This window comes from Stegostoma tigrinum, unplaced genomic scaffold (assembly GCF_030684315.1).
Source record: "Stegostoma tigrinum isolate sSteTig4 unplaced genomic scaffold, sSteTig4.hap1 scaffold_94, whole genome shotgun sequence".
NCBI lineage: Eukaryota > Metazoa > Chordata > Chondrichthyes > Orectolobiformes > Stegostomatidae > Stegostoma > Stegostoma tigrinum.
In genome coordinates this window covers 1,239,656-1,267,581 of record NW_026728819.1, presented here as the reverse complement: position 1 = coordinate 1,267,581, position 27,926 = coordinate 1,239,656, and the positions used below count along the sequence as shown (strand labels likewise).

The 27,926-nt window shown below is 43.0% G+C and overlaps 1 long non-coding RNA gene across 1 annotated transcript; it reads right to left on the bottom strand.

Annotated features, from left to right (window-relative positions):
• Window positions 1–228: 228 nt before the first annotated feature.
• On the bottom strand, window positions 229–13,311 carry LOC132209439 (uncharacterized). The gene is made up of 3 exons (XR_009445527.1): window positions 13,212–13,311; window positions 11,960–12,091; window positions 229–1,193 (listed from the first exon to the last, which is right to left on the bottom strand). It is a non-coding gene; the product is annotated as an uncharacterized LOC132209439 (long non-coding RNA).
• Between the last annotated feature and the right edge of the window lie 14,615 nt (window positions 13,312–27,926).

Here is a 27,926-nt window from a genome sequence, read left to right as displayed (position 1 = left end):
ATGGCGCAGGGAAGGTCATTGATGAAACAGCTGAAGGTGGTTGGGACTAGAACCTGATCCTGAGGAACTCCTGCAGCTGAGACGATTGCCATCCTACAATCATAAGCCTCTTCTTCGGTATTCAGTATTATCAAACCAGGGTAAAGTAGGGTAAGGAGGGTAAGAGAATGTACATTGGAAACAGAGAAGGAAAAGGAGCAGAACTTTAAAACACAGAACAAGTAGAAAATAAACTTGTCCCAGCAGTGCAGCACAAGGTAACTGTCAAATACAACCATATCAGGTCAGAGTTATTGTTGCTCAGACAGTTTAATTGCAGGTCCATAACAGTGAACCATCAACAGTTACTTAGGGCTCAGAAACTATCTGTATAGCTTAAGATAGTCACGTAAGTGTTACTCGCCCAGCTGTGAGCTGATGGTGGGATAGAGAAGCACTGAAGATAGTATGGAAGTGGAAGTCCTGTTGAAATTAGAGGACTCAGAACTTTTTCAGAAACTGAACAGCATCCTTTTTTTGTAGTAAGTAAGTGACATATACATTTATTTTACATCAATGTCATATGCAACCATTCTTACATGAAAATGCCTTCATATTGCTGTTTTGAGCTGTAAAAGTTGTAGTGTCTCCAAGCTAAACTTACAGACCTCTTCCACATGTATGTGGTACTAGTTTGAATGAATACACCTTGTTTTGATTTACTGAGGTCTGAAGATGCAATCTTTTCAAAAACCAGCTATACAAGGAAGAATAATATTCTCTGGTTCTTATTGAACTTCGCTTTGTCATGATTCCTTCATACAATGCTCTGTCAAATGGAGCCTTAAGATAGTGGATAGTCCCTCTCACATTTGGAATTCAGCTGTTTGGTCCATGTTTGCACTTCGAATGTAGGGAGGACAGGAGATGAGTGGCCCTTGCTTAACTCAAACTGAGATCCATGACCATGATATTATAAAGCAAGAGCTGTTTGATGTTATGGTTGTCACCCAGTTTTGACTGCATTTACGTACTGACAGGCCAGACAATTGACTGAAGGCTTGTCCACACAGACCACGTGTATGGTTTCTCTTCACTGTGAATGACACTTGTTCCTTCCATATTCAAAGCTCCTGGGAATTAAGTGTTCCTGGCAGTTCTTGATCCAGTGTTTGAGTTGAGCAGCCTGTCAGTAAATGTTCCTTTCCAATTCCCTGGAAAAATAAATTTACAATAGTTAAAAGTAGAATGAAAGCTGCTAGATTGTCACCTGGATCAGTAAAAACTGCAGATGCTGTAAATCAGAAATGAAAAGTAATTTGCTGGTAAAGCTCAGCAGATCTGGCAACATCTGTGAATGAAAAAACAGGTTAATGTTTCAGGTCTGATGATCCTTTCTCAAGTTCAGAGGAAGGGTCACCGAACTCAAAACATTAACTCTGTTCTTTCCTTCACAGATGTTGTCAGTCCTGCAGAGCTCTTCCACTTGGATCTTTGAATGGACAGAAGATGAAAAGTACAGGATAAATCAGGCTGTGGGAACTGGCTGCAGAGCCAATCATTATTTGTGCAGAGCCAGCAGACTGGGAGGTTTGAGTGAGACCACAACAATGCTGTCGGTGTAACAACACAAACCGTACAACTATCTGACCATAACCTGTGTCAGTCTGTAACTGGATACGTGTAAATGACCGAAGCTTGCTGAAAATGCATTCCTGCAAGCAGGTGGGAATTCATGGTCCTCCTTTCGATAATTAATTCCCCTTTTGCACTGGTGGGATTTGTATTTGGAGTACTGTGTTCAGTTCTGGTCACCCGACTTAAAGAAGGTTGTTATGAAACATTTCCTGGCCGATTCAATGGACTAATACCTGGAATGAGTGGATTGCCTTAAAGGGACATCTAGAGGAAAATACAGGCTCGGCCTGTATTGTCTGGAGTTTAGAAAAGAAAGAGGAGACTAAATTGAAACATGAAAGATCCTGAGGGGACCTGACCAGATGCATGGTGAAAACATGGTCCCTCTTGTGGAAGGATCTAGAACTGAGGGTCATTGTTTGAAGGTAAGGGTGAGTCCATTTGAAATAGTGAGGAACATTTCTTTTCTCTCAGAGGGCTGAGAATCTTTGTGACTCCCTTCGTCAAAAGGCAGTGGAGGCAGCATCTTTTTTTTTTAAAAGGCAAAGACAGATTCTTGCTGACCAAGACAATGAAAGATATTCTGAGATATGCAGGTACATAGAACCGAGGTTGAAATTAGATCAGTGATTTTATTGAGTCGCAGAGCAGGCTCGAGGGGCCGAGTGACCCACACTTGTTCCTCATTCCTACGTTTGAATAAACCGCAGGACAAAGCAGCTCAGGTCGTGTCTGATTACTGTGGGTGAGGAGGGTGTTTGAGCTCCCACTACACTCACCCAGTGGATTAGTTCCTTTCTACACCCCGGCCAGCTTCAATTAACATTTGAAAAGTTTTAATCACATCAGCTGTCATCCTTCTAAATTACAGGGAATACATCATTCCTGGTGAGATGATGCATTTTAATAGGAGTAGAGAACACACAAATTAGCAGTTATCCATTCTGCCTCTCGAGCCTCAAAAAGGTCAAAGTTGATCTATTTAGGATTCAATTCCACATTCCCACTTGGCCTTGATAGTCTTTTTCCAAAAAAAAAATCCTGTGGGCATTGCTCGCTGTGTTTAATTGTCATTAAAAAGTTGGCAGTGATCTGTCTCCATGAACCACTGTAGTCCATGAGCGGTAGGTGGACGCACAATGCTGTTAGGGAGAGAATTCAGGATTTTGACCCAGCAATACTGAAGGTACAACAACACATTTCCCAGTCAGGATGGTGAGTGGCGTGGAGGGAATTCACACCCACCACAGAGTCTACAGCACGGAAAAAGGTTCTGCTGACTCTGTCTGATCTTGACACTATCTTGCAAGTACTCTGTCATTCCATCTTTTATAGCTGAACCTAAGATATTTTTCCAACCAACAACTTTATGCAAATTCCCTGTTTTCTTTCTGACTCCCTTCTTACATATTGGGGTTACAGTAGCGATCCTCCAATCCATAAAAACTGAGTCTATAGAATTTGGAGGAAAACCACTTGTGAATCTGCTATTTCTACAGCCACTTCCTAAGGTACTTTAAGATGAAGGTTATCAGTGTCTGGGGATTTATCTGCCTGTTATCCCATTAGTTGTCCCAATATCATTTTCCTACTAATACTGATTCCACCTTCCCATTAGACCCTGTGATCCCCTTAATTTGGGGGGGTTATTTGTATCCTCCTTTTTGAAAACCTCAGACATATCTAATTGGTTTGTCTTCACTTTGTACCGCATTATAAATTCCTTGTTTCTGCTCGTAAGGAGACCCTATATTCCTCTTGACAGTCTTTCACTACCAATCTTCAACTAAGAGTTTAATGATGATCATGAAACCGTTGTTGATCGTCAGGAAAAACCCATCTGGCTCACGGATACCCTTCAGGGAAAGGAACTGTTATCCTTCACCTGGTTTGGTCTGTGTGTGACTCCAGCCATACAGCAATGCAGTTGACACTTGATAGCCCTCTGGGCAATCACAGATGGGCAATAAATTCTGGCCAAGCCAGAAAAGTCCACATCCTTTGAATGAATATAAAACAAAATTCTATTGGTTTGTACTGTCCCTGCAGCATGCACTCATGTTCTGTTTTCTCACTCTGACTAAATCCCTTTGTTTCCCTTTGCAGAAATCTAAACTGCTCCCAATCATGTTGTCAGTTGTTTTATTGGCCTAATTGTGTATGCTGCTTCCTTAAATTTAATACCGGTTCATTTCCCTTTCTGTGCTGTGGTTTGATCATGTTTCCCATTTTGTTCTTATGCCAGGCTGCGATGAATAACTTCCCCAGCTTGTCCACGTCCTCTTTCAATGTTTGCCATTGCCCATTTCCCATCATCCATTCAAACACTGATTCACCATTTATCACAACTAGCTCGTGCCTCATACCATTTTATCTCCTTTCATTTAATTACAGGACCAAGTCTCAGAAACAACAATATCACTCTCCAGCTTTGTGAAGAATTCTATCCTATTGTGGTCACTCATCCTTAAGGGCCCATACTCAACTGGATTGTCAATTATTCCATCCTCATTATACAATACCCATCTGCTTCTTCAACATGTTGATTCATAAAATTGTACCATATCGACACAGGATTCCTCCTCGACTATACTGCTACAGTGTGATTTGGGCAATTTAAGTAGGTTGCAGTCACCTGTAATTAAAGCCATACCTTGATGCCTTATATCTCTCAAATCCACCCTAATGCCTTCCCCAATATTACTGCAGCTTGGGATCCATATGCAGCACTAAGGTTATTTTCTGTCCATTGGTGTTTTTCAGCTCAACCCAAACAGACTCTACTTCACTACACCCTATAACCTGGCTCACATCAGTTTCCTGTTTTAATCAGCAACTCCTGACAAATCCTTTTCCCTCTTTCCTGCCCAATCCATGTTCCTCAGACAACCCAATTATTCCAGGTTTCAATCTTGCAAACCTTCTCTGAGCCACTTTGAATAAACGAACAGAAGACCAAAACCTGCAGACAGTATTCGAGATTTGGTTTGACCCCTTCCTTGTACAAATGAAGTGAGCATCTTTTCATTGATGATTACTTGTTCTCATAATAAGGGAGATGGCCTCGTGGCTTTCTGGATTTCAGAGAGATCTTAATCAATTGGGGCAATGGGCTGATAAATGGCAGATTGAATTTTATTTGGATAAATGTTTGTTTTACCACAACGCAATACTTCACAAGGGCAGGACTTACACAATTAATGGTTGGGCTCTGGGTAGTGTTGCAGAACAGAAATAACCGCGGGTTTCAGGTACATCATTCTTTGAAATTTGCATCACAGGTAGACAGGGTGGTTAGGAAGGCATTTAGCACACTTGTCTTCATTGCTCAGGCCTTTGAGTACAGGAGTTGGGAAGTGATGTTGGCTAGTCCTCTTCTCTCAGGCTGTGTGCTGCTCTGGTTGTCCTGTTATGGGAAGATTATTATTAAACTGGAGTGGGTTTGGACAAAATTACCAGGATATTGCTGGGAATGGAGGGTTTGAGTTGTAAAAATACGCTGGATAGGCTGGGACTTCGTTCACTGGAAGGTAAGGGGTTGAGAGATGGCCTTATGTAGGTTAATAATATAATGAGCCACACAGATAAGGAATAGCAAAGGTCTTTTCCCTCAGTTGGGGAGTTTCAAAACCAGGGGCATTTTTTTTTAAGATGAGGGGAGAAAGATTTAAAAAGGACATGATGGACAACTTTTTGTTTTACACAGAGTGCTCAGTGTGTGGGATGAACTGCCAGAGGAAGTGGTGGATGTGGGTACAATTACAATTTTTAAAAAACATTCAGGTAAGTACATGAATTTGAACGGTTTAGAGCGAATATCGGCCAAACGCAGGAAGATGGGACTAGTTTAGTTTGGGAACATGGTCGGCATGAACTAGTTGTATCGATGGGCCTGTTTCCATGCTGTGTGACCCTCTGATAACATTCTATATCTGCACACTAACTCTGAAACTCAATTTCTTAATTTAAATTCTTCTGCACTTCAGAATTCCATTTAACGAATGTTGTGCTCCATTCATTTTGGGAGGAAGAATTTTTCCACTTCATCCACATCCTGCAAGATATTTTGCCTGAAATAATGTTCCAGATTTCAAAGAAAAGATCGAAAGGGGGGCAAAACAGGTGAGGGAGTAGCTTTTATTAATAAGAAAAACATTGCTGCTATCACCAGAAGAGATATTTTAGAAACACCATCCAATGAAAACATATGTTGAAATTAGAAATAAGAAGGAAAAATCATCTAATGGGATTGTACCATAGGCTTCCTAATAGTCAGAAGGAAGTTGAGGAACAAATGTGCAGAGAGATCTCAGATAGGTGTGAGAATAATAAGATTACAATAGTTGGTCATCTTCAGTTTCCAAACATTTACCCAGACTGACAGAGTGTTAAAGGTTTGGATGGTGAGTAATTTGTGAATTGTGTTCAAGAAAATTTTCTTTCCCAATAAATCAATGTTCCTCTGAAAATAAAAAGCTTTTCTTGGTTAATAAGGCATAGCAAGTGACTGAAGTGACAGAACAGAGAAACTTTGAACCTTGTGATAGTAATTCTATCAGTTTTACAACAGTTGTGGAAAAGGATATGTCTTTCAGAAAAATTAAAAGTTTTCAATTGGAGGAAGGCAATTTTTAATGGTATAAGATAAGAACTTTCAAAAGTTTGAGGAAGGATCAACGGACCCGAAATGTTAACTCTGATTTTTGCTCACAGATGCTGGCAGCCCTGCTAAGCTTTTCCAGCAACTTCTGTTTTTGTAACTTTCAAAAGTTATCATCAGGAGTAGACTGCAGGTATAAGGATGTCTGATAAGTGGGAGGCTTTGAAAAGTGTGATAATTCAGAATCATTATGTCCCTGTTCGGGTGAAAGGTAAAGTTGGTAGGATTAGAGAACAATGGGTGAAAAAGATACTCAGGTTTTAGTCAAGAATAAAAAATGATAAATTATTAGATGCAAACAACTTGGCTCAAATAAATATCTTGAACAGTGTAAATAGTGTTAGGGGAATTCTTAAACAGGAGATCAGGGCGGCAAAAAAGCAACATGAAACTTCCGTGGTAGATAAGCTTAAGAATAATTCATAGAGTTTTTACAAGTGCATTAAGAGATAGAAAGCACCGAGAGAGCAAGCAGGGCTCCAAAAGGTGAAAAAGGTCAACTCTGTGTTGAGCCACAGGAGGAAAGAGAGATCTTAAAGGAATATATTGCATCAGTTTTTACTGTTGAGAAAGAAATGGAGGCTAGACAAGCCAGGAATAGAAATATTTTGGTTTGAAGACAGTTCACAGAAATGGGGGAGATTTTTAATGAATTTGTTCTCAGTGTTTACTGAGTAGAGAATCATGGATGCTAAGGATAAAAAGGGAAGCAAGTGGGGATGTTCTGGACCATTGCGGAGGTGTTTACAGCCTCAAAGCACATTAAGGTTGATAAATCCACTGGACCTGATGAAGTCCAGCTTTGGACACTGCGGGAGGCTGGGGAAGAAATTGCAGAGATTTTTGCTTCATCTTTTGCCACTGCTGAAATTCTGGAAGACTGGAGGGTGACTAATGTTGTCTCATTGTTTAAGAAAGGTAGCAAAAACCAGTCAGGGAACTACAGGCCAGTGAACCAGTGGTAGACAAGGTATTGAAGATGATATTCAGGGAGTGGATGCACAAATGCTTGGATATTCAAGGTCTGATTTGGGATAGTCAGCATGGCTTTGTGCACAAGAATCATATCTGACAAATTATTCATGCTTTTCAAAGAGGTAAGCAAGAGGATTGATGAGAGTAAGGCAGAGAATGCTGTCCATGTGGACTTTAGTAAGGGCTTTAACAAGGTCCCGTACAGCAGGCTAGTCATGAAGGTTCGGTTTGCGCGGGATCCAGGGAGAGCTACTCATGGGATTGATGGTAGGAAGCAGAGCATGATGGCCGAAGGTTGGCTCTTGGACTGGAGTCGTGTGGCTCATGGTGTGACACAGGGGTCAGAACTGGGACCTTTGTCATTTTTCACTGACATAAACAATGTGGATGTGAATGTGCACGGCATGATTAGTAAGTTTGCGGATGATACAACATTAAGAGGTATCACTGATAGCAGTGAAAGTTATCAAAAATTAGAGCAGGATGGTGATCAGATGGGGAAGTTGGCTGAGGATTGCCAAATGAAATTCAATACAGCTAAGCGTGAGGTGTTGGCCTTTGGAAAGTTCAACCGAGGTCAGAGTCATACAGTGAATGGTAAGTTCTGAGGAGTATTGTGGGACAGAGACAATGAGGAGTACAAGTACATAGTTGGTTGAAAGCAGCATCACAGGTAGACAGGGTGGTGAGCAAAGCATTTAGCAGGTCGGCCTTCTTCGGTCGAGGCAGGGCATATAGAAGTTGGGACATTAAAGATGTACAGGTCATTGGTGAGGCCACACTTGCAGTGTGGTGTACAGTTTTGGTCACCCTGTTACAGGATAGGCATAGTTAAACTGGAAAATGTGCAAAGAGGAGTTATAAAGGATATTGCTGGGAATAGTAGTCCTGAGTTCCGAGGAGAGGTTGGCCAGGATTGGGCTTTATTCCTTGGAATGTAGGAGAATGAGCGGTGACCTCACTGAGGTGGATAAAATCATGAGGGGCTTAGACAGGAAGAATGCATGTAGTCTTTTTCCCAGGGATGGGGAATGGAAAACTAGAGTGTACAGATTTACGGTGAGAGAGGTCAGATTTAAGGAGGATGTGAGGAGCAACTTCTTCACATAGAGAGTGGTGCATATTTGGAATGGGCTGCCAGAGAAAGTGGTTGAGACAGGCACGAAAACAACGATTAAAAATCATTTGGGCACGTTCATGGATGGAAAGCGTTTGGAGGGGGATATGGACCAAATGCAGGCAATTAGAACTTGTTGAGTGGGCACCATAGTCAGCACGGACCAGTTTGGGCCGAAGGGCCTGTTTCCATGCTGTATTACACTCTGACTTTAAACCTCCAGGTCCTGCTCTAGTGCATCAAACCATGTTGTGGGAAGTTAAAGAGAAAACATGGGGCGCCCTTGCAGAAATATTTGTATCATCTATAATTACGGGTGAGGTGCCAGATGACTGGAGAGTGGCTAAAATTGTGCCTTCGTTTAAGGGACGTAAGGAGAAGCCTGGGAACTATCGAGCTGAGAGTCTGACTTCTGTTTTGGGTATGTAGTTGAAGGTAATAGTGAAATGTAGGATTTATGTCTTTGGAGAGGTCGGAATGATTAGTTGATTGATTTTCTTGGAGAAGTAACAAAGAAGCTAATTGAGGGCAGAGTGGTGGAAGTCGTTTATATTGACAAGAGTAAACCCTTTGACAATGTTCCACAAGGTGGACTAATTAGTAAAGTTCGATCATATGGGACTTGGGGGGAGCTTGTCAACTGGATATAAATATGGCTTAGTGACAGGACACAGGGACTGGTGGTAGAGGGTTGTTTATCAGACCGGAGGCCTGTTACCAGAGGTGTTCCACAGGGGTCAGTGCTCTGCCCAATTTTGTTTGGCGTCGTATAAAAACGTGATTTAGATGAGAATAGTGCAGACATGGTTAGCACATTTGCAGATGACACCAAAATAGGCAGGATAGTGGACAGCGAAGTAGGTTGTCCAAGATTGCAAAGAGATCTTGATTTATAGGGTTAAGAGGCTGAGGAATGGCTGGTGGTGTTGAATTTGGATAAAGGCGAGTTATTTCATTTTGGTAAAACAAACAAGAACAGGACTTATACAATTAAACGTAGGGCCTTAGGGTTAGTGTTGTCGAACAGAGAGACCTCAGGGTTCAGGCCCTTAATTCTTTGAGGTTGGTGTCACATGTCGAAAGGGTGGTTAAGTCGGTGTTTAGCCTGCTTGCCTTCATTGCTGGGACCTTTGAATATAGGAGGTGGGACGTGATGTTGAAGCTGTGCAGAACATCAGTGAGGCCTCTTCTGGAGTAATGCGTCCACTTCAGATCTCCTGTTATAAGAAGAATATCATCAACCTGAGGAGGGTTCAGAAAATATTTCTCAGAATGTTGCCAGGAATGGGGGTTTTAAGTCGTAAGGAGAGGCTTGATCGGTTGAGACATTTTTCCACTGCAGTCTAAGAATTGGAGGAGTGGCCTTATATGTTTATAAAATCATGACGCGTATAGATGAGGTGAATGGAAGGTCCCTTTTCATTCAGGTGAGGTATTTCAAGACTAGGGGGCTGGAGAAAGCTAGCTGAATCATTCACTCTCCATTTATGAAGCTGAACAGTTCCTTTTGCCAACCTATTTGACGAAGGGCCAGAGAGATGGAGACTAGGTGATGCTTCTCGTGGCTGGATTAACTTTCTACTCTGGGTGGCTTCATGCTACACTTACAGTCTATAGGTTACCAGTACTGGAGGGTACGGGTTATGAGGAGAGACTGGGGCTTCACTGGAAAATAGGTTGAGCAGTGACTTTGGAGAGGTTTATAAAATCATGAGGGGTATAATGTGAGCAGCAAGGATCTTCTCCCTTAGATATGGGAGACCAAAACTGGAGGGTATTTTTTAACAGGAGAGGAGAAATATTTAAAGGGCAGCAAGGGGGAGCTGTTTCAAACAGTAGGTTGTTTTTATGTGGAATGAACTGCCAAAGGAAGTTGTAGATGCAGGTACAGTTCCAATATTTAAAAGACATTTGGACAGGTACATGAATAGGAAAGGTTTAGAGGGATATGGAACCAACTCAAGCAAGTGGGACTTGTTCAGTTTGGGATGGTCAGCATGGACAAGTTGGAACGAAGGAGGCTACAGAACTCAGAAATATTTTCTTGATATTTTCAAAATATTTCACATTGCAGGAGTGGGAGTGCTAGATGTCTTTTAAAATATAAAGATGGACAAATCTCCAGTACCTGATCTAGTGTATCTGAGTACATTGTGGGAAATAAGGGAGGAAATTGCAGAAATATTCATATCATCTATAAATATGGGTGGGGTGCCAGATGACGGGAGAGTGGCTGATATTATGCCTTTGCTTTAGAAGGGATGTTGGGAGAAGCCTGAGAACCGGAGACTGTAGCCTAACACTGGAATACAGTCACAGAATTAAAGTCAGTGTGGATTTACGAAAGGGAAATCATGCTGGATAAATCTGCTGGAATGTTTCAAGAATGCAACATTTAGAGTTGAAAAGACATTGGATGTGGCTTATATGGGCTTTGAGAAGGCATTCAAAGGTCCCACAGAAGAGATTAGCATGTAAATTTAAAGCATGAGAGATTGGGTATTCACAGGGATACAGAACAGGTTGGCACACAGAAACAGTCAGAGTAAACAGTCATTTCTTGTATGCCAACCAGTGACCAGTGTGGTACTGCAGGGGTCAGTGGTGGACCGCAGGTATTCACACTATCTGTTAGTTATTTAAAATGAGAAAGCTTGAATGTCATATCTGCAAGCTTGCAGGTTCAGGACAGTGATCTGTGAGGAGGATGCAAATATGTTTCAGTGTGACTTGAAGTTGAGTGAATGGGGCGAAAATGCAAGGCAGATGAAATATACTGTGGATAAGTTCGAGACTATCCAGTTGATTTACAAAACTAGGAAAACACAAGTCACTGACAGTCAGCATGCTGGTGCAGCAGGGAGCTAAGAAGGCAAATGGTATTTTGACCTTCAGAATGACAGCATTCGAGTACAGGAGCAGGGGCGTCTTGCTGAAGTTGTACAGTATCTTAGTGAGACCACACCTGGGGTGGTATGTGTAAATTTGGAATTCGTACCTGAGGAAGGATATTCTCGCTATGGAGGCTATTCACAATAGTTGATCAGACTGATTCCTGGGATGGCAAGGCTGACATATAAGGACAGAATGGATTGGTTAGGATGAAATTCACTGGAGTTTAGAAGAATGAGGAAAAATTTCACAGAAACCAATAAAATTCTAGGTAAATACAGGAAGGATGTTGTCAATGACCAGGGAGTCGGAGCTTAGGGGCATGGGCTAAGCTGTTAAGGACTGAAATGAGGAAACCTTTTTTAAAAAACAGAGACTGGTGACCCTGTGAAATTTGCTGCCACAGAAAGCAGTTAAGATCAAACACTGGATGTTTCCAAGAAGAAGATCATATGTATAGTTGTGAGGGTTTAAGGGATCAAAGGGTTTGGCTCTAAAGTGGGAAGAGGCTGAGTAGAATGATCAGCAATGATCAAAGTGAATAGCGGAGTAGGATCGAAAGCTACAATGGCCTGCGCCTGTTCCTATTTTCTATGTTTCTATTCTGTTAAAGGTGGAAAAAGAACAAAATGATTACAACTGACACAAATATCAGCACAACCTTATCACCACTGGATGAAAATCCTATAACTCCTTACCAAACAGCAACATGGGAGCTACTTCACCACGTGGATTGCAGCAGATCAAGAAGGTGCAGCGTGATTTTGAAAGTTTCTGGAGTGGCCGCTCTGTCTCTCATTTTCAATCCAGTTTTCAAGTTGTTGAATGCCCTGAGAAAAGCAACATAGTATGTCAGAAATATCTTTGGATGTTTGCTGATACTGGGGGACCTGAGGGGTGGGACTGCGGCTAGGGGTACAGAAGTGGGTAAAGTTGGGGAAGAGGGAGAATAAGAGAAACAATTGGCTGGATTTTGTGGTGGGGTGATGTGCAAAGAATAACCCCAATATCCAAACCACACGGCCCCACCCTGCTCAGTTCTCTCCCTCCACTCTGGTCTTTCTCTGAGCCTCTTTCACACCAACAGCCAGCTCAGCGTCAAAGACATGCATGTGGACACTTTTCAATCAGTCTCGGGCACTAGGACAAGCATATTGCAAACAGTCCTCAGTGTACACAGCAATGATTTAAACCATTAGCTTTTGATACCAGCCCCATTCACAGCAAAGATAGTCACAGGATAAATTTAAAAAAATCAAAAACAAAACTGACCACATTACATAAGCAGTTTACATGATGCATTGTTTCACATGGACAGAGGATTGTCAAACTTTTACCCTGTCACATCAGCAGCTAAATACCTTTTCTCAGAAATCCCCTGTTGTAAAGTCCTTCTGTTTGGACCATGTTCCCTCCCAGACTTGCTGGCACCAGTTCCTAGATGCTGACCTTATTAATGGCCAAAAAAAATGTCTACATCATTTTTGAATAAGAAACAACCTGCAATTAACTTAAAGACCTGGCCTCAGAAATCAATAACTGGTTTTGTATTTTTTTTTAGCACAACTGCTGCTCACAGTCCAGACGTCACCGTTCAACTCTCAGATGCAAGCCAAACATGACTTTTAAAAACTCAGCGATGGTGCTAACACTGGACATAGCGGAAAGACCTCTAACCAGTGAGTGCACACTGGAGTTCTGCTTTACTGAGAACACCTCTCATTGCTGTAATCACATTGTGAAGTGGCTTGACAGGGTAAAAGCTGACAGGACTTTCCCTCTCACAGGACAGCCTAGGCCTGTTTCAGGGAGGAAGCCTGAGGCTCGCTGCAACCTACACGCAGCACCAGAAGACCCCTGTTTGAGACTTGTGACCTAAACTGAGCAATCATGCAGCCCTCTTGCTGGAATACAGCACCAAAGCTGCCCTCCCCTTTAACCCGTACTCACCGCTTGTGGCTTACATAGAGGCCCATTTCATTCCGGATATCCCTCCCAGTACGCATGCTCCGTGGCTGAACGACATCTAACGACCAATAGTAAGCAAGAGGCGGAACAGGAAGAAGGCACCGGATGCGCTTGTTCTCCAACCAATCAGAGGACGAGGCCACAATTCTGGGGGCGGGTCACCGGACCGGAAACGTTGAACTCTGCCTGATCCTTCACAGATGCTGCAGACAGGCTGAGCTTTTCCAGCAAAACAAAGTGTGGAGCTGGATGGACACAGCAGGACAAGCAGCATCTCAGGGGCACAAGAGCTGGTGTTTCAGGCAGTTTTAATGTAGTTCCCATGGTCTCTGAGCTTCTCCAACAGAGATAGTAGGAACTGCAGATGTTGGAGGATCTGAGGTAACAAGGTGTGGAGCTGGATGAACACAGCAGGACAAGCAGCATCAGAGGGGCAGGAAGGCCAACGTTCGGAGCCTAGACCCTTCATCAGAAATGGGGGAGGGGAAGGAGGCTCAAGTAAATATGGAGAGAGTGGGGGAGGTCGATACACGATGGATAGAGGAGAAGATAGATGGAGGGGAGACAGACAAGTTAAAGGAGCGGGGATGGAGCCAGTAAAGGTAGGTAGGGAGTTAGGGAGGAGATAGGTCAGTCCAGGGAGGACAGACAGGTCAAGGGGCGGGATGAGGTTAGGAGGTAGAAGATGGGGGTGGGACTTGAGGTTCCTGGAGGGAATAGGTGAGAGGAAGAACAGGTTAGTGAGGTGGGGACAATCTGGGCTGGTTTTGGGATGCAGTGGGGGGAGGGGAAGAGCTGGGCTGGTTTTGGGAGGCGGTGGGGAAGGTGAGATTTTGAAGCTTGTGAAGTCCACATTGATACCATTGGGCTGCAGGTTTCCCAAGCGGAATATAAGCTGATGTTCCTACAACCTTCGGGTGGAATGGTTGTGGCACTGCAGGAGGCCCAGGATGGACATGTCGTCTAAGGAACAGGGGGGGGATTTGAAGTCTTTTGCGACTGGGAGGTGCAGTTGTTGACTGTGAAGCAAGCATAGGTGTTCTGCAAAGCAGTCCCCAAGCCTCCGCTTGGTTTCCCGATGTAGAGGGTGCCACAACGGGAACAGCAGATGCAGTATACCATATTAGCAGATGTGGCGTCTCGGATGGGGGTGACAGGGGAGGTATAGGTGCACGTGTAGCTCTTCCTGCGTTTGCAGGGAAAAGTGCCGGGTGTAGTGGGGCTGGAGGGGAGTGTGGAGCGGGCAATGGAGTCATGGCGAGAGTGGTCCCTCCAGAAAGCAGATAAGGGTGGGGAGGGAAAAATATCTTTTGTGGTGGGGTTGGATTGCAGATGGCTGAAGTGTCGATGGATGGTGTGTTGGATCGGAGGTTGGTGGGGTGGTACGTGAGGACGAGGGGGATTCTGTTATGGTTGTTATTGCGGAGAGGGGGTGTGAGGGATGAGTTGCGGGAAATGCCTGAGACATGGTCGAGGGCGTTCTCGATCACTGAGAGGGGTGGTTGTGGTCCTTGAAAAATGAGGACATCTGAGATGCACAGTGGTGGATTGCCTCATCCTGGGAGCAGATGTGGTGGAATTGGGAATAGAGGATGTCATTTTTGCAGGAAGGTGGGTGGGAGGAGGTGCATTCTGTAGCTGTGGGAGTTGGTGAGCTTGAAATGGATATCGGTTTCTAGGTGGTTGCCGAAGATGGAGATAGAGAGGCCAAGGAAGGAGAGAGAGGTATTAGAGATGGTCCAGGTGAACCTAAGGTTGAGGTGGAAGGTGCTGGTGAAGTGGATGAACTGTTTGAGCTCTTCCTGGAAGCAGGAGGCGGCATTGATACAATCGTCAATGTAAAGGAGAAAGAAGTGGGATTTAAGGCCAGTGCAGGTACGGAAGAGGGATTGTTCCACGTAACCTACAAAGAGGCAGGCATAGCTTGGGCCCATGCGGGTACCCATGGTCACCCCCTTTATCTGTAGGAAGTGGGAGGAATTGAAAGAGAAGTTGTTGAGTGTGAGGACGAGTTTGGCTGAGCAGATGAGGGTGTTAGTGGAGGGGGACTGGTCGGGCCTGTGGGACAGGAAGAAGCAGAGGTCCTTTAGGCCATCTGTATGGGGAATGCAGGTGCATAGGGACTGGACGTGCATGGTAAAGATGAGGTTTTGGGGACCGGGGAATTGTAAGTTCTGGGAGAGGTGGAGAGTGTGGGTGGTGTCTCGGATGTAGGTAGTGAGTTCATGGACAAAGGAGGAGAAAATGAAGCCCAGATAGGTGGAGAAGAGTTCAGTGGGGCAGGAGCTGGCGGAGAGAATGGGTCGAGCAGGGCAGGCAGGTTTGTGGATTTTGGGAAGGAGAGAGAAGTGGGCAGTTTGGGGTTGGGGAATGATGAGGTTGGAGGCTGTGGGTGGGAGGTCATCTAAGGTGATGAGGTTGTGGATGGTTTGGGAGACAATGGTTTGGTGATCGAGCGTGGGGTCATGATCAAGGGGACAGGAGGAGGTGGTGAAGGAGTGTCGGCATATAGCCTCAGCAATGTAGAGGTCAGTGCACCATACTACAACTACGCCCCCCTTGTCCATGGGTTTTATGGTGAGGTTGGGACTGGAGTGGAGGGCTGCACTTTCTGCAGGGGAGAGGTTGGAGTGGGTGAGAGGGGTGGAGATGTTGAGGCGATTGATGTCATGACGGCAGTTAATGATGAAGTGGTTGAGGGAGGGTAGGGGCCCTTGGGATGGTGCCCAGGAGGGGTGGGTGCATTGGAGGAGAGAGAAGGGGCCGATAGAGGGAGGGTTAGGCTCACGTTTAAAGAAGTAAGGTGGAGGCGGATGCGGTGGAAAAACTAATCAGCGTCCAAGCATGACCGGTTCTCGTTGATTTGTGGGTGGAGGGGGACGAAGGTGAGCCCTTTACTGAGGACTGACCGTTCGTCCTCAATAAGGGCGGTAGGAAGGAGGGATGGTGTAGACTCGGCAGGGTTTAGTGTTTCTGTCTCCTCTGGAGCTGCTGGCTGTGGAGGCGGTGGGCAGAGTTGCTTCGGCAGTGGCGGGTGGAGCTGCGTCAGTGTCAGCAGTGGGCAGTTGCATAAGGCGGCAGTGGTTGGAGTTGCATCGGCGGTGGGCGGAGCAGCGTAGGAGGTGGCAGCAGCGGTGATGGTAGGGGTGTCCTCGGAAATGGAGGCGGTGGCATTCTCTGTCCCGGAAACGGTGCATCCGGCGGCGGAGGATGTGACATCTTTCCTGGTGGCTCCGACAGAGGCCACATGGCCAATGGTGGTGGGCACATTGTGGGGGAGTTCCTGGGTAGGGTTGGTGATTTGGGAGGTGGGGGAAGCCTGTTTTGGGTGGTAGGTACCATAAGTTTACTGTACTTGGTTTTTGTCTGGAAGAGGGAGGCTCTGAGCGGGGGTAGGCTGGATTACAGTGCCTGGAGATGCCGGCGCATTGCTGCGACTGTGTGTTTCAGGAGTCGCAGGGAGAAACACTTGTGAATGGTCTTAATGCTCTGGATGTAGACATTGTCACGTTTGGGGCCAAATTGGGAAGGCTTGAATGTGGACTGCAGTACGTTGGGGATGATCTGGTTCCATAGGCAGGTACTTAGGAAGGTAACATGGCTCTAGTATCAGAGATAATGGGAACTGCAGATGCTGGAGAATTCCAAGATAATAAAATGTGAGGCTGGATGAACACAGCAGGCCAAGCAGCATCTCCGGAGCACAAAAGATGACGTTTCGGGCCTAGATCTCTCTGATGAAGGGTCTAGGCCCGAAATGTCAGCTTTTGTGCTCCTGAGATGCTGCTTGGCCTGCTGTGTTCATCCAGCCTCACATTTTATTAAGATGGCTCTAGTACCTGGTTTGCTGCATGACATGGTCAAGCAGTTTCAAGGCCGAAGAGGGCAGTTTTTGGACACTTTTCTAGGGTAATGGTGAGACTGCATGAGGCTGTGGGCATGATGAAATCAGAAGCCATCCAGAGATGATTGGCTGAACTGATTCCTGTGAGAAGTATTTATCTTCAGAGGAAATCATGACCAGACTGGCCCTGGATTTATTGGACTTTAGGCGAATGACACATGGTCTTGTTTAAACCCAAAATATTCTGAGCAGTCTTTTCAAGTTGAATGCCGAAACAATATTTCCATTTGTGAACAGTGGATGGACTGTAAAACTGGAGAATATCTCAGTTAGACAATGGTAACTTATTTCTTTTACCCTTTCAAAGGATTGTATGCTTATGGAAATCTTTCCAGAAAGAGATGGAGGATAAGTCATTGAATATTCTTAAGGGAGAGGCAGAAAGATTTTTGACTAAGAATGGCACACTAGTGTTATAAGGGTTAGAGAGGAATGTTTATTTGAGGCCACATCCAGATCTTTCAAGAGCTCATGGCATGGCAGACTGGGTTTGATTTTTCTGATCACTTACTCCTGATCCAAGTTTCTACGTCCATTGTCTGTAGAAACCGGAAAATAAAGAGATAATTAATGTGGTCATGAAGGCTCTCCCTTTCAGAATGATGGGTACAACTTCCAAATACGATTTTTAAACAGCACTATGAAAATACTCAGGAAAGTTTCATGGTTTTTCAGAAAGATCAGAGACATAGAACGAAGTTAAATTCTCATTAAAACTGCTTTAGTGAACAGATTGGGCTGAATATATGTCTTTAATAGAACAGATTACTTTTAGTTGTTCTGGTGAGATGAGTTTCATTGGCAAGACCAGCATTTATTGCCTCTGACTAATTCCCATTCAGAATTTGATGGTGAAACCCAGGGACACTAACAGATATGTTTCATGGAGAAGTACAGGATTCTGAGCAAGTGACAGTGAATGGACAATGATATATGTCCAAACCAGGATGCTGTGTGGCTTTGGACAGCATAATCCTCAACATTTGATGCTCACAACATAATAGAAATTGTAAGACTGTATTTTCTGTTTTCAAAAATTAAGGTCAGAGTCATTCAGTAAACAAACAGGACCTTCAGCTCAGCATGCCTATTCCAGTCAAACAAACAAAACTACATTGACCACACTTACCTTGAAGTCTACAGCCACGAGGCTCTGGCGATTTGAATGCTCCTCCAGCTGCTTCTCAAATGCTGAGTTATCTTGAATTATCTGTGACCTGAGATTTTGCTTTTTTCTTTCACTTTATGCATGAATTGCGTTTTGCAAATATATCCCACAACATCGAAGACAGTGATTAGCTCGATAGATCATTACAAATGACTACATTGCTTTGTAAACTTCTGGAAAATCAGACTTTCTTTTTAATTCATTTGGGATTTTAATGTAGCTAGATCAGCCCTAGTTGACCTTGAAAACTTCCAGCCCGAATTAAATATAGTGGACACTGAAAAAGGTTACTTCAGAGTACAATGGGATCTTGATCAGATGGGCCACTGGGCCAAGAAGTGGTAGATAGAGTTTAATTTGAATAAATGTGATGTGCTGTATTTTGGAATTCAAATTAGGGCAGGACTTATACACGAAATGGTAAGCCCTTGGGTAGTATTGCTGGAAAATGTGTCCTGTTAGTGGGCGCATAGTTCCTTGAAAGTGGATTCAGAGGCAGCGAGGATAGTAATGACAGAATTTGGTGCACTTCCCTTTATTGGCCAGTGCATTGCGTGTAGTAGTTGGGAGGTCCTGTTGCAGCTGTACACTGGTTAGGCCACTTTTGGAATATTGCATGCAATTCTCCCTCCCTGCTATCGGAAGGATGTTGTGAAACTTGAAAGGGTTCAGAAAAGATTTATAAGGGTGTTGCCAGGGTTGGAAGGTTTTAGCTGTAGAGAGAAACTCAATAAACTTTTTCCTGAAGATTCGGAGGCTGAGTGGTGACCTTACTGATGTTTGTAAAGTCAGGAGGGGAATAGATGGGGCATCCAGACAAGGTGTTTTCACTGGGGTCGGGGAGTCCAAAATTAGACGGTGTGGGTTTAAGGTGAGCTGGAAAAAATTTAGAAGGGACCTCAGGGGTAACTTTTTCACACAGAGAGTGGTGTGTGTGTGGAATGAGCTGCAAGGGGAAGTGCTAGATTTTGGTACAATTAGAACATTTGAAAGGATGGGTATGTGATTCGGAAGGGTTTAGAGGGATATGGGACAAATGCTCGCAAATGGGACAAGATTTATTTGGGATATGTAATTGGCATGGACGAAGTGAAACTGAACCCTCTGTTTCCGTTCTTCACAACTTTATGACTTTATGATTTGGTGAATTTCTGATGACTAGTTACATGCAGGATATTTGTTGCTGGAAGTTGATCATCTCATTGAATATCAAGGGAGGGCTTTTGGTTTGCCTCCTGTTGGACAACAATAAATTCCTGCCGGGCAACATTGAAGAACTGTTCTTGTTAGCCATTCATCAGCTAAACCTGAATGGTGCCCACATATTTTGGAATAACGACATAGACGACTGCAGTAACTGAGTACCATGAAATGGTGCTGAGGACTCGGTTTCAGTACAGTTGGTTTGCTGATGTTTTAATCTCCTGTCAATATGTTCTGTTCGTTTGTGAGCATTCACAATCCTGGCTCAAACAGAAACATTCTCTTTGGCAATGCATATTCGAGTGACACAAACATGGAACCAGATCATGGAAACAGCACTGGAAGGGAGTGGAGGTTAAGAACTGGCAGGAAAACAAATACATCATCAAAATATGCACATGGGAAGCAGGAGTTTATTGTTCTTTTGAGGAAAGACACCATAACAGCTAAAATACATTATTCTCATGAAGGGAAAGCTATATCAATTTTATTAGTTTCATTAAAATAATGGTGATAAACAGCTGGAATAATCTGGCACTGACTATTTGAAAAAAGTTGGATGTTTTCAGAGATAGCTGGGCTGTCCCAGGTTGAGTAAGTGCTGATACTTTATGAGAGATGCGGTTTTGAAAAACTTTCTGAACACAGTTGATGGAACGGACAAACAAGTGGCATTGTGTCGTACTTCGGAATATATCAGACCTTCCATGGCTGCTACCGCATAGAATCAGACAATTGAGAAAAGACTCATTGAGACTGCACCACTAGGTGCTGATCCAAATGCTTTTTATAATTTGGCATGTTTCCTGCCTCAGCCACCCTCATAAGCAGTGCATTCCAGACACCAACTAGCCTCATCACAAATAGGACAAACATCTCCTGACAGAATTGGAAGTCCATACCCCAAATTCTTTGGACTTTTGTGAGGACAGTGAGCACAGTGTTCTGTACTTTCGCTCTTTATTGTTTCAGCTCGTGTTCCAATATCATTTGAAGTGTCATCAGAGTAACTTCCCATGCCAACCATGCTACCTCACTCTTTGTGGCATCATGGACCCGAAGCAAAAATGTGATCAATGCAAATTGGAGACAATCCTGCACAATCTTGGAACCCCTTATAAACAGCTCTGTGTGTACTTCTGCACCACTTGGATTGTAAGCGTTTCAGGAAGGCAGCTTCATGTTACGTTCTCGAGAGTTCTTGATGATGAAAAATAAACATAGCCTTTGCTCATGCCTGCTAAAAATCCATGGATGAGTGTGTCTTATTAAGAATATCAAGATACTTTATGGTTTCAAAGTTGAGTCTAAAGTCTTGGAAGGTAAGACTTTGCCAAATGAGTTTTAGCCCAGCAACATCAGGAGCATGGCATGACATTGTGGTAAGGATCCTCATCGTTTTCAATCAGAGGACTGATCATGCGAAATCAGTGCCACTGAGTTCAAACCATTCTTGGCAATTTATCTCAATGCGACATGGCATCAATATTAGGGATCTTTAATACAGAAACTTTGCAATGTCTCATTTAATGATCATTCACAAAGACTTGAAGGTCAACTCAAATGGCAGCTTTGTTGTTCTGATCCAGATCAAACAAATTGTGACAGTCCAAAAGAAAGAAAAGAAATTCTGGAATGTAACTTATCCAGTCCAGCAGCATCTGTAATATGACTTTTTCAGAACAGGTTCATAACAGACTGGATATGTTAACTCAAAATCTGTCTCCAGATGTTGCCTCATCTGTTGCGTTTCTCCACCAATTTCTGTTTCTGTTTCAAATTCCCATAATCTCCAGCATTTTGCTTTTCTGGACTGGCCCAGCTTGGTGAGATTTTGACAATATCATCCATTCCTGTTTCCGTTAGTGTTATTGTGCCGATTACACTCATCATGCCCCAGTGTCTGTTTCTTCTTTCAAGTTCCAAAACAAAATTGCGAATATCATCCTAAATGCCTGAATATCTGGAAATCCATTTTGATTAAAAGTAATTTTAGAGGCAGCTGCACTTCATGAGACAACAGAAATAGATTACTCATGACGGCACAATTCGTGCCCTTCATTGAAAGCATCTCCCCTCAGGCTCTGAAAACGTTTCATACAAATCTCAGAATATTTACAGCAAAGCTGTGGTCACTCAGCGCATCATCTCCTTACCAGCTGGGGATGAACTATATTCCTGCTATTATTATTCTGTCATCTCGCGACATACCTAACATTTTGAAATCTTGATCTGCTTTTAATTTTGAATATCCTGGGCATACCCCATGATTTAAAAGTGTACACATAATACATAATTTCCTACATCACATTTAAAGTTATCATACTCTGATCATATTGTTGTTTGGCACTCCATCTCCCAAGTATAACGTATTGACTTGCTCTGCTTTGCATTTCATTCTGTCTGTCAGAATAAGTGCTAGTTAAATACTGGTGACATTGGGATATCACTGTCCTCCTCTCCAGTCACGACAGCCACTGCCGCCATTCCATTCTGTCTCTGAACCATTGTCACATTCATTCTGTCCATGACTATTTAGTCCATGCTCTTTAATGAACAACATCATTGCACACGTTGCATTTGATTTTAGTTTTGGTCAATTGAATCATGAAATGTGAGTCTTACTGTTTTAAAGCACATAACCTGCAATGAAGAAGTTTGCGTATTGAAGATACATTGTTGTTTTATTACAGCAGCGAGAAAACCACACTTACTCTGCAAGGTCAGCCCGACTATGCCCAGCGATTTATTTTTTGTTGGTTGCGTCAGAGTAATCAGCACAGTAATAACATTTTGATTGTGTTTTTTTTGGAGGGGGAGGGTGTTGTTGCTGGTGGTTACAGCATTGCACATGGACAACAGGGCAGAGCCATTTAGCCTGAAAAATGAAAACATCCATCATTCTCCCTCACGACAGACGTCGTTAGAGCAATTGCCAATGGTATATCAGACCTATAGCCAACGATGTTAGCATGCAATCCAGTCCAGTTTTAATCGTGAACTGAAGGTTCACTGAAGGTGTATTGAAAGGGGTTAACTAGAACTGTTTGTTCGGTGACTGTGATTGATGTCAGTCTCCATGGATTCGAACTGTGTCACAGGAGGGTTTCCCTATCCTATAACTAAGGGGCTGCATTCAGTGTGTTATCCCATGGTATAAGTGAGACATCAGCGACAGCGCTAACAGGGATCAGCAGCTGCAGAGAGAGGGGGCGGAGAGATCAGAATCGGAGAACAATAGACTGGAATGTTACAACAATGGATCAGAATCTGAGAACAATTGACTGGAATGTTGCAACAATGGATCAGAATCTCAGAACAATAGACAGGAATGTTGCAACAATGGATCAGAATCTGAGAACAATAGACTGGAATGTTACAACAATGGATCAGAATCTGAGAACAATAGACTGGAATGTTGCAACAATGGATCAGAATCTGAGAACAATAGACTGGAATGTTGCAACAATGGATCAGAATCTCACAACAATAGACAGGAATGTTGCAACAATGGATCAGAATCTGAGAACAATAGACTGGAATGTTACAACAATGGATCAGAATCTGAGAACAATAGACTGGAATGTTACAACAATGGATCAGAATCTGAGAACAATAGAGTGGAATGTTACAACAATGGATCACAATCTGAGAACAATAGACTGGGATGTTACAACAATGGATCAGAATCTGAGAACAATAGACTGGAATGTTACAACAATGGATCAGAATCTGAGAACAATAGAGTGGAATGTTACAACAATGGATCAGAATCTGAGAACAATAGACTGGAATGTTACAACAATGGATCAGAATCTGAGAACAATAGAGTGGAATGTTACAACAATGGATCAGAATCTGAGAACAATGGAGTGGAATGTTACAACAATGGATCAGAATCTGAGAACAATAGAGTGGAATGTTACAACAATGGATCAGAATCTGAGAACAATAGAGTGGAATGTTACAACAATGGATCACAATCTGAGAACAATAGACTGGGATGTTACAACAATGGAGAGGATTTTATCCTGGGGTCTTTACTATCTTACCAACTATAGGTCGACATTACCAGATCGGATACTACGTCTACTGTGGGTTATTCAGGCTGGTTACTATCCCATTCTTGCTATTATTGGTGTTTCTGGTAAGTCTCTCTATCTCTGTCCAGTCATTACTTCCATAAAGTATATTCAACTTTATTGTTGTTTCTGTTGCCTACGTTTGGAAAAGATGGAATCTATTATCTTCAGTTTAATTAAAACGTCACTTCATTGTTCATGAATTTCAGACTCATCCTTCACAAGCATCTGAGAACAAGAATTGTTCACTTCATTGAGGGCCTTTATTGATTTATGTTTCACTATTGTCTCCGTCACCAAACCTGTCCAACACCAGCTCCATAATATCCCCACTCTCCCCCTCTGCCTCTGTACTGTTATTGAATAAACCATCATCTATGACGTGGTAAAATTCAGACTTTATAGTTCCAGCTCTTTTCTCACCAGTCTTCCAAGTTATAAATAATTTGATCACACCCTTGTTCTTGTTTCTGAAGTAATTAACGATAGGAACGTCATGTCAGAGCAATTAAGTCACTCAGCAGGTAATTCCAGAGTCACAGGTTATTGCTCTAAAGATACTGTTTCAAATCACACCACAGTTGGTGGTAGAACTTAAATTCTAATGATAAGAATTGTAATGAAAGTGAATTTGAGTAATAACAACCATAAAATCAGCAGCATTTTGACTAAAAAACTGATCTCATTCCACTGATCTCCTCTGATAAAGAAATCTAACGTTTTACCTGGTCTGGATTAAGTGTGAATTCAGACCCATAACAATGTGTTTGGCTCCAAACTGCCTTGTGAAATGGTCACAGTTAAAGGTAATTAACGATGGTTAACAAATGCTGCTCTTGCCAGTGATTCTGACATCCCATGAAAAAAAACGTTTAAGTCAAAAAAAGAAAGATGTCAGAGATCTGAAACAAAAAGAACCAAAGTGTTGAGGGAAATGAACAGGTTTGACAGGCTTTGATGAAATTTAAACAGATTTAGCATTTCAAGTTCACTGAACAGACATCAGAACTGAAATCAGCTGGTAACTATTGTGATTTATTCTGTTGACAGGGATGTTTGTTTTGAAGGCGAGAAGGAATGAGTTGAATAAATGCTGAAAGATAGAACTAGAGGAAAACAAGAAACAAAGAAAGGGATTGTTGATGATCAGGTGGGATGGAAATAAAATGTGAAATTAATTACATTTATTTTTCGCTTTTTCCCATATTCCTGAATGTCGTGCCCATGTAGATATACTTCGAAGTCCCTGTCTGAAATAAGTTATGTCCCCTCAGTCTGTCTTTCCAGAGTGTGGTCATCTTCACTTATTCATTAATGGGATGTGGGTTTGACTGGCTGGGCCAGCATTTATTTCCCTTTCCTAGTTGCCCTTGAGAAGATATCTGTGAGCTGCTTTCTTGAATCACTCCAGGCCATGTGCTGTACGTTGCTGGTAAATAGGTCTGTCCTGTACCATTTCTTTGAGACTTTGCGGTGATTGCTACAAGTGAGTGGCTGGCTTGGCCATTCCAAAAGGCATTTGAGAGGTAACCACATTGCTGTTGGTCTTGAGTCACATGTAGGCCAGACCAGGTGAGGATGGCACATTTCCCCCCTTGAAGGCCATTCGTGAGCCAGGTGGATTTTTCCCAATGATCAACGATGGCTTAATAGTTTCATCATTCCATGTAGTTCATTGAATTCAAATTCCACAATTTGCCATGGCAGGATTTGAATCAGGGTGTGGGTCATTACCTGGATCCTTGGATTAATAGACTGGAAATAATACCACAAGATCATCACATCCCAACATCCCCAGTCACCTCCAGCACCAATAGTGGTGTTGCTGCTCTCGCGACTGTGGTACAGATTGTGCAATTACATTGTCAACTGCTTCTGTTAAGAGCAGACTCATTAATATTTCAGGCCACTGCGACTGTGTAGAGATATGATTGTTTATCAGCCGGGAAAATAAACTAAGGCGAGGAAGGCATTTTCAACACTGAGAGAGTGCACCATGTCTGCATCAGGGAGAGGGCAGTACTGACAAAGGGCATCAAGTGAACTGGTTTCATTCTAGAACTTACTCAGAGATAGTAGGAACTGCCGATGCTGGAATATGAGATTAGGTATAGAGCTGGATGAACACAGTAGGCCAGGCAGCATCAGAGAAGCAGGGAAGCTGATTGTTCGGGTCTGGGCACTTCATCCAGCTCTCACATTGTTATCTCATTCTAGAACTTTCTTTGCAGCAGTGGGTGACTTATCCATCATGTGCCAGAGTGCCGACCTCCAATATATTCACGACATGACACACCCCAGCCCTGCCTGGTGTAGTGAATGTGATGTTCTGTTTCCATGAAGGGAGGAACAGAAACTCTTCCAGAAATAGCAGGGAACATGGTGAACAGTGAAAATGAGGAACTGTGGGAAATTCAAATCAAATTTCACTCTGAGATAACTTGCTTCATTGTTCATTACATCACCAATTTTAGTGTCAGCTGCAAACTTACCAACTATACCTCCTGTTTTAAAAGTGAAATCATTATAGAATGACAAAAACAATGGCCCAGCACTGGTCCTTGTAGCACACCATTGGTCACTGGTTAGCATTTCGAAAAGCGCTCTGTCACTGTGCTTTGTCTTCTTCCTTTGAGCCAATTTTTATTCAAATTGTTCGGTCTCCCTGTATTCCATGTGATGTGACATTGCTAACCAGTCCACCACGTGGAACCTTGTTGAATGCCTAACTGAAACCTTTATCGACAACATCTAACACTCTGCCTCCATCAATCCTTCTCGTCATTTCTTCAAATTTAATCAAGTTACTGAGACACTATTTCCCAAGCGCAAAGCCAGGTTCACTGTCCTCAATCAGCCCTTCCCTTTCTAAATACATGTAAATCCTGTCCTGAAAATCCCCTCCAACAATGTGCCCATCACTGATGTCATCCTCACCAGTCTGCAGTTCCCTAGCTTTCCCTGATCACCTTTCTGAAATAGTGGGACCATGTTAGCCAACTTTCAGCCTTCCATCACCTCATCGGTGGCTATCAATGATACAAAATATCTCAGCAAGAGGCCCAAAAGTCAGTTCCCTAGGTTCCCATAAATGCCGAGGATACACTCGATCAGATCCTGATGATTTATTCATCTTTATGCATTTTAAGTGTCAAGCACCACTACCTTCGTAACGTGGACACTTCTTACTGTTTATTTCCCCGAGTTCCCTCAGGTTCATATGCTTTGAACAGAAAGCACAGATACAAATTGTTCATTTTAGTAACGCACTCATCTCCTGCGGTTCCACACATAGGCAACCTTGCTGATTTTTAAGGGGCCCCATTCTCTCCTTATATACTCTTTTCTCCAAAATGTATTTGCAGAAATCCTTTGAATTCTCCTTAACCCTATTTACTGAAACTCTCTCATGACCACTTTTTGCCCTCATGATTCCCTTCTTACGTATACTCCAACTGTCCTTTGCCTCCTGTAGGGATTCATGCAATCCCCGCTGACAACACCTGATACATGCCTCCTTCTTTTTCTTGATCCAAACCTCAAGTTCTCGAGTTATCCAGCATTCCCTGCACCTATCAGCCTTGCCTTTCATCCTAACCAAGTGTACTGTGTCTGGAATTTCGTTATAAATTTGTGATGATTTCCCATTGCAAGCCATCCCTTTACTTGTGAATATCACTCACATCAACTTTTGAAAGTTCACGGCTAATATCGTTCAAAATGATCTTGCTGAAGTTTAGAATTTTAGCTTTTAGATCAGGTCAATTCTTTTTCATACTTATTTAAAAATGAATAAAATGATGGATTTTTTTATGCCCGAGGGTGCTACCCCACTGACAACTCAGTCACATTCCCTGCCTTATTCCCCAAGAGTACGTCTAATTCTTTCTTTCACCTTCTCTTGGAGGTAAATCAATATGCTGAACAAAAAAAAATTCATGAACATACACAAAAAAACGCTCTTTCTATCCGATTCTTTCACACTATGGTAGGCTCAGTCTATTTTTGGAAAGTTAAAATCCCCTACCGTGGCCACCTTATTATTTTTTACAGAAAACTGTCGTATACTTACAAACTTGCGTCTCAACTGAACCACTGACTGTTTATTTTTGTGGTGGGGAGTACAATTCCAACAAAGTGGTCAACACTTTCTTATTTCTCAATTGCACCCAAATAACTTCATTGATCACACATAGGAATATCCTCCCTAAGTAAAGTCAGAATGTTATCCCAAATCAAAAATGCCATCGCCCTTCTTCCCCACCTCCTTTGCAACCTTTTCTACCTGTCTGATAGCAGCTATCTGTTTGAACGTTAAGCTGCCATGACTGTCCATCCAG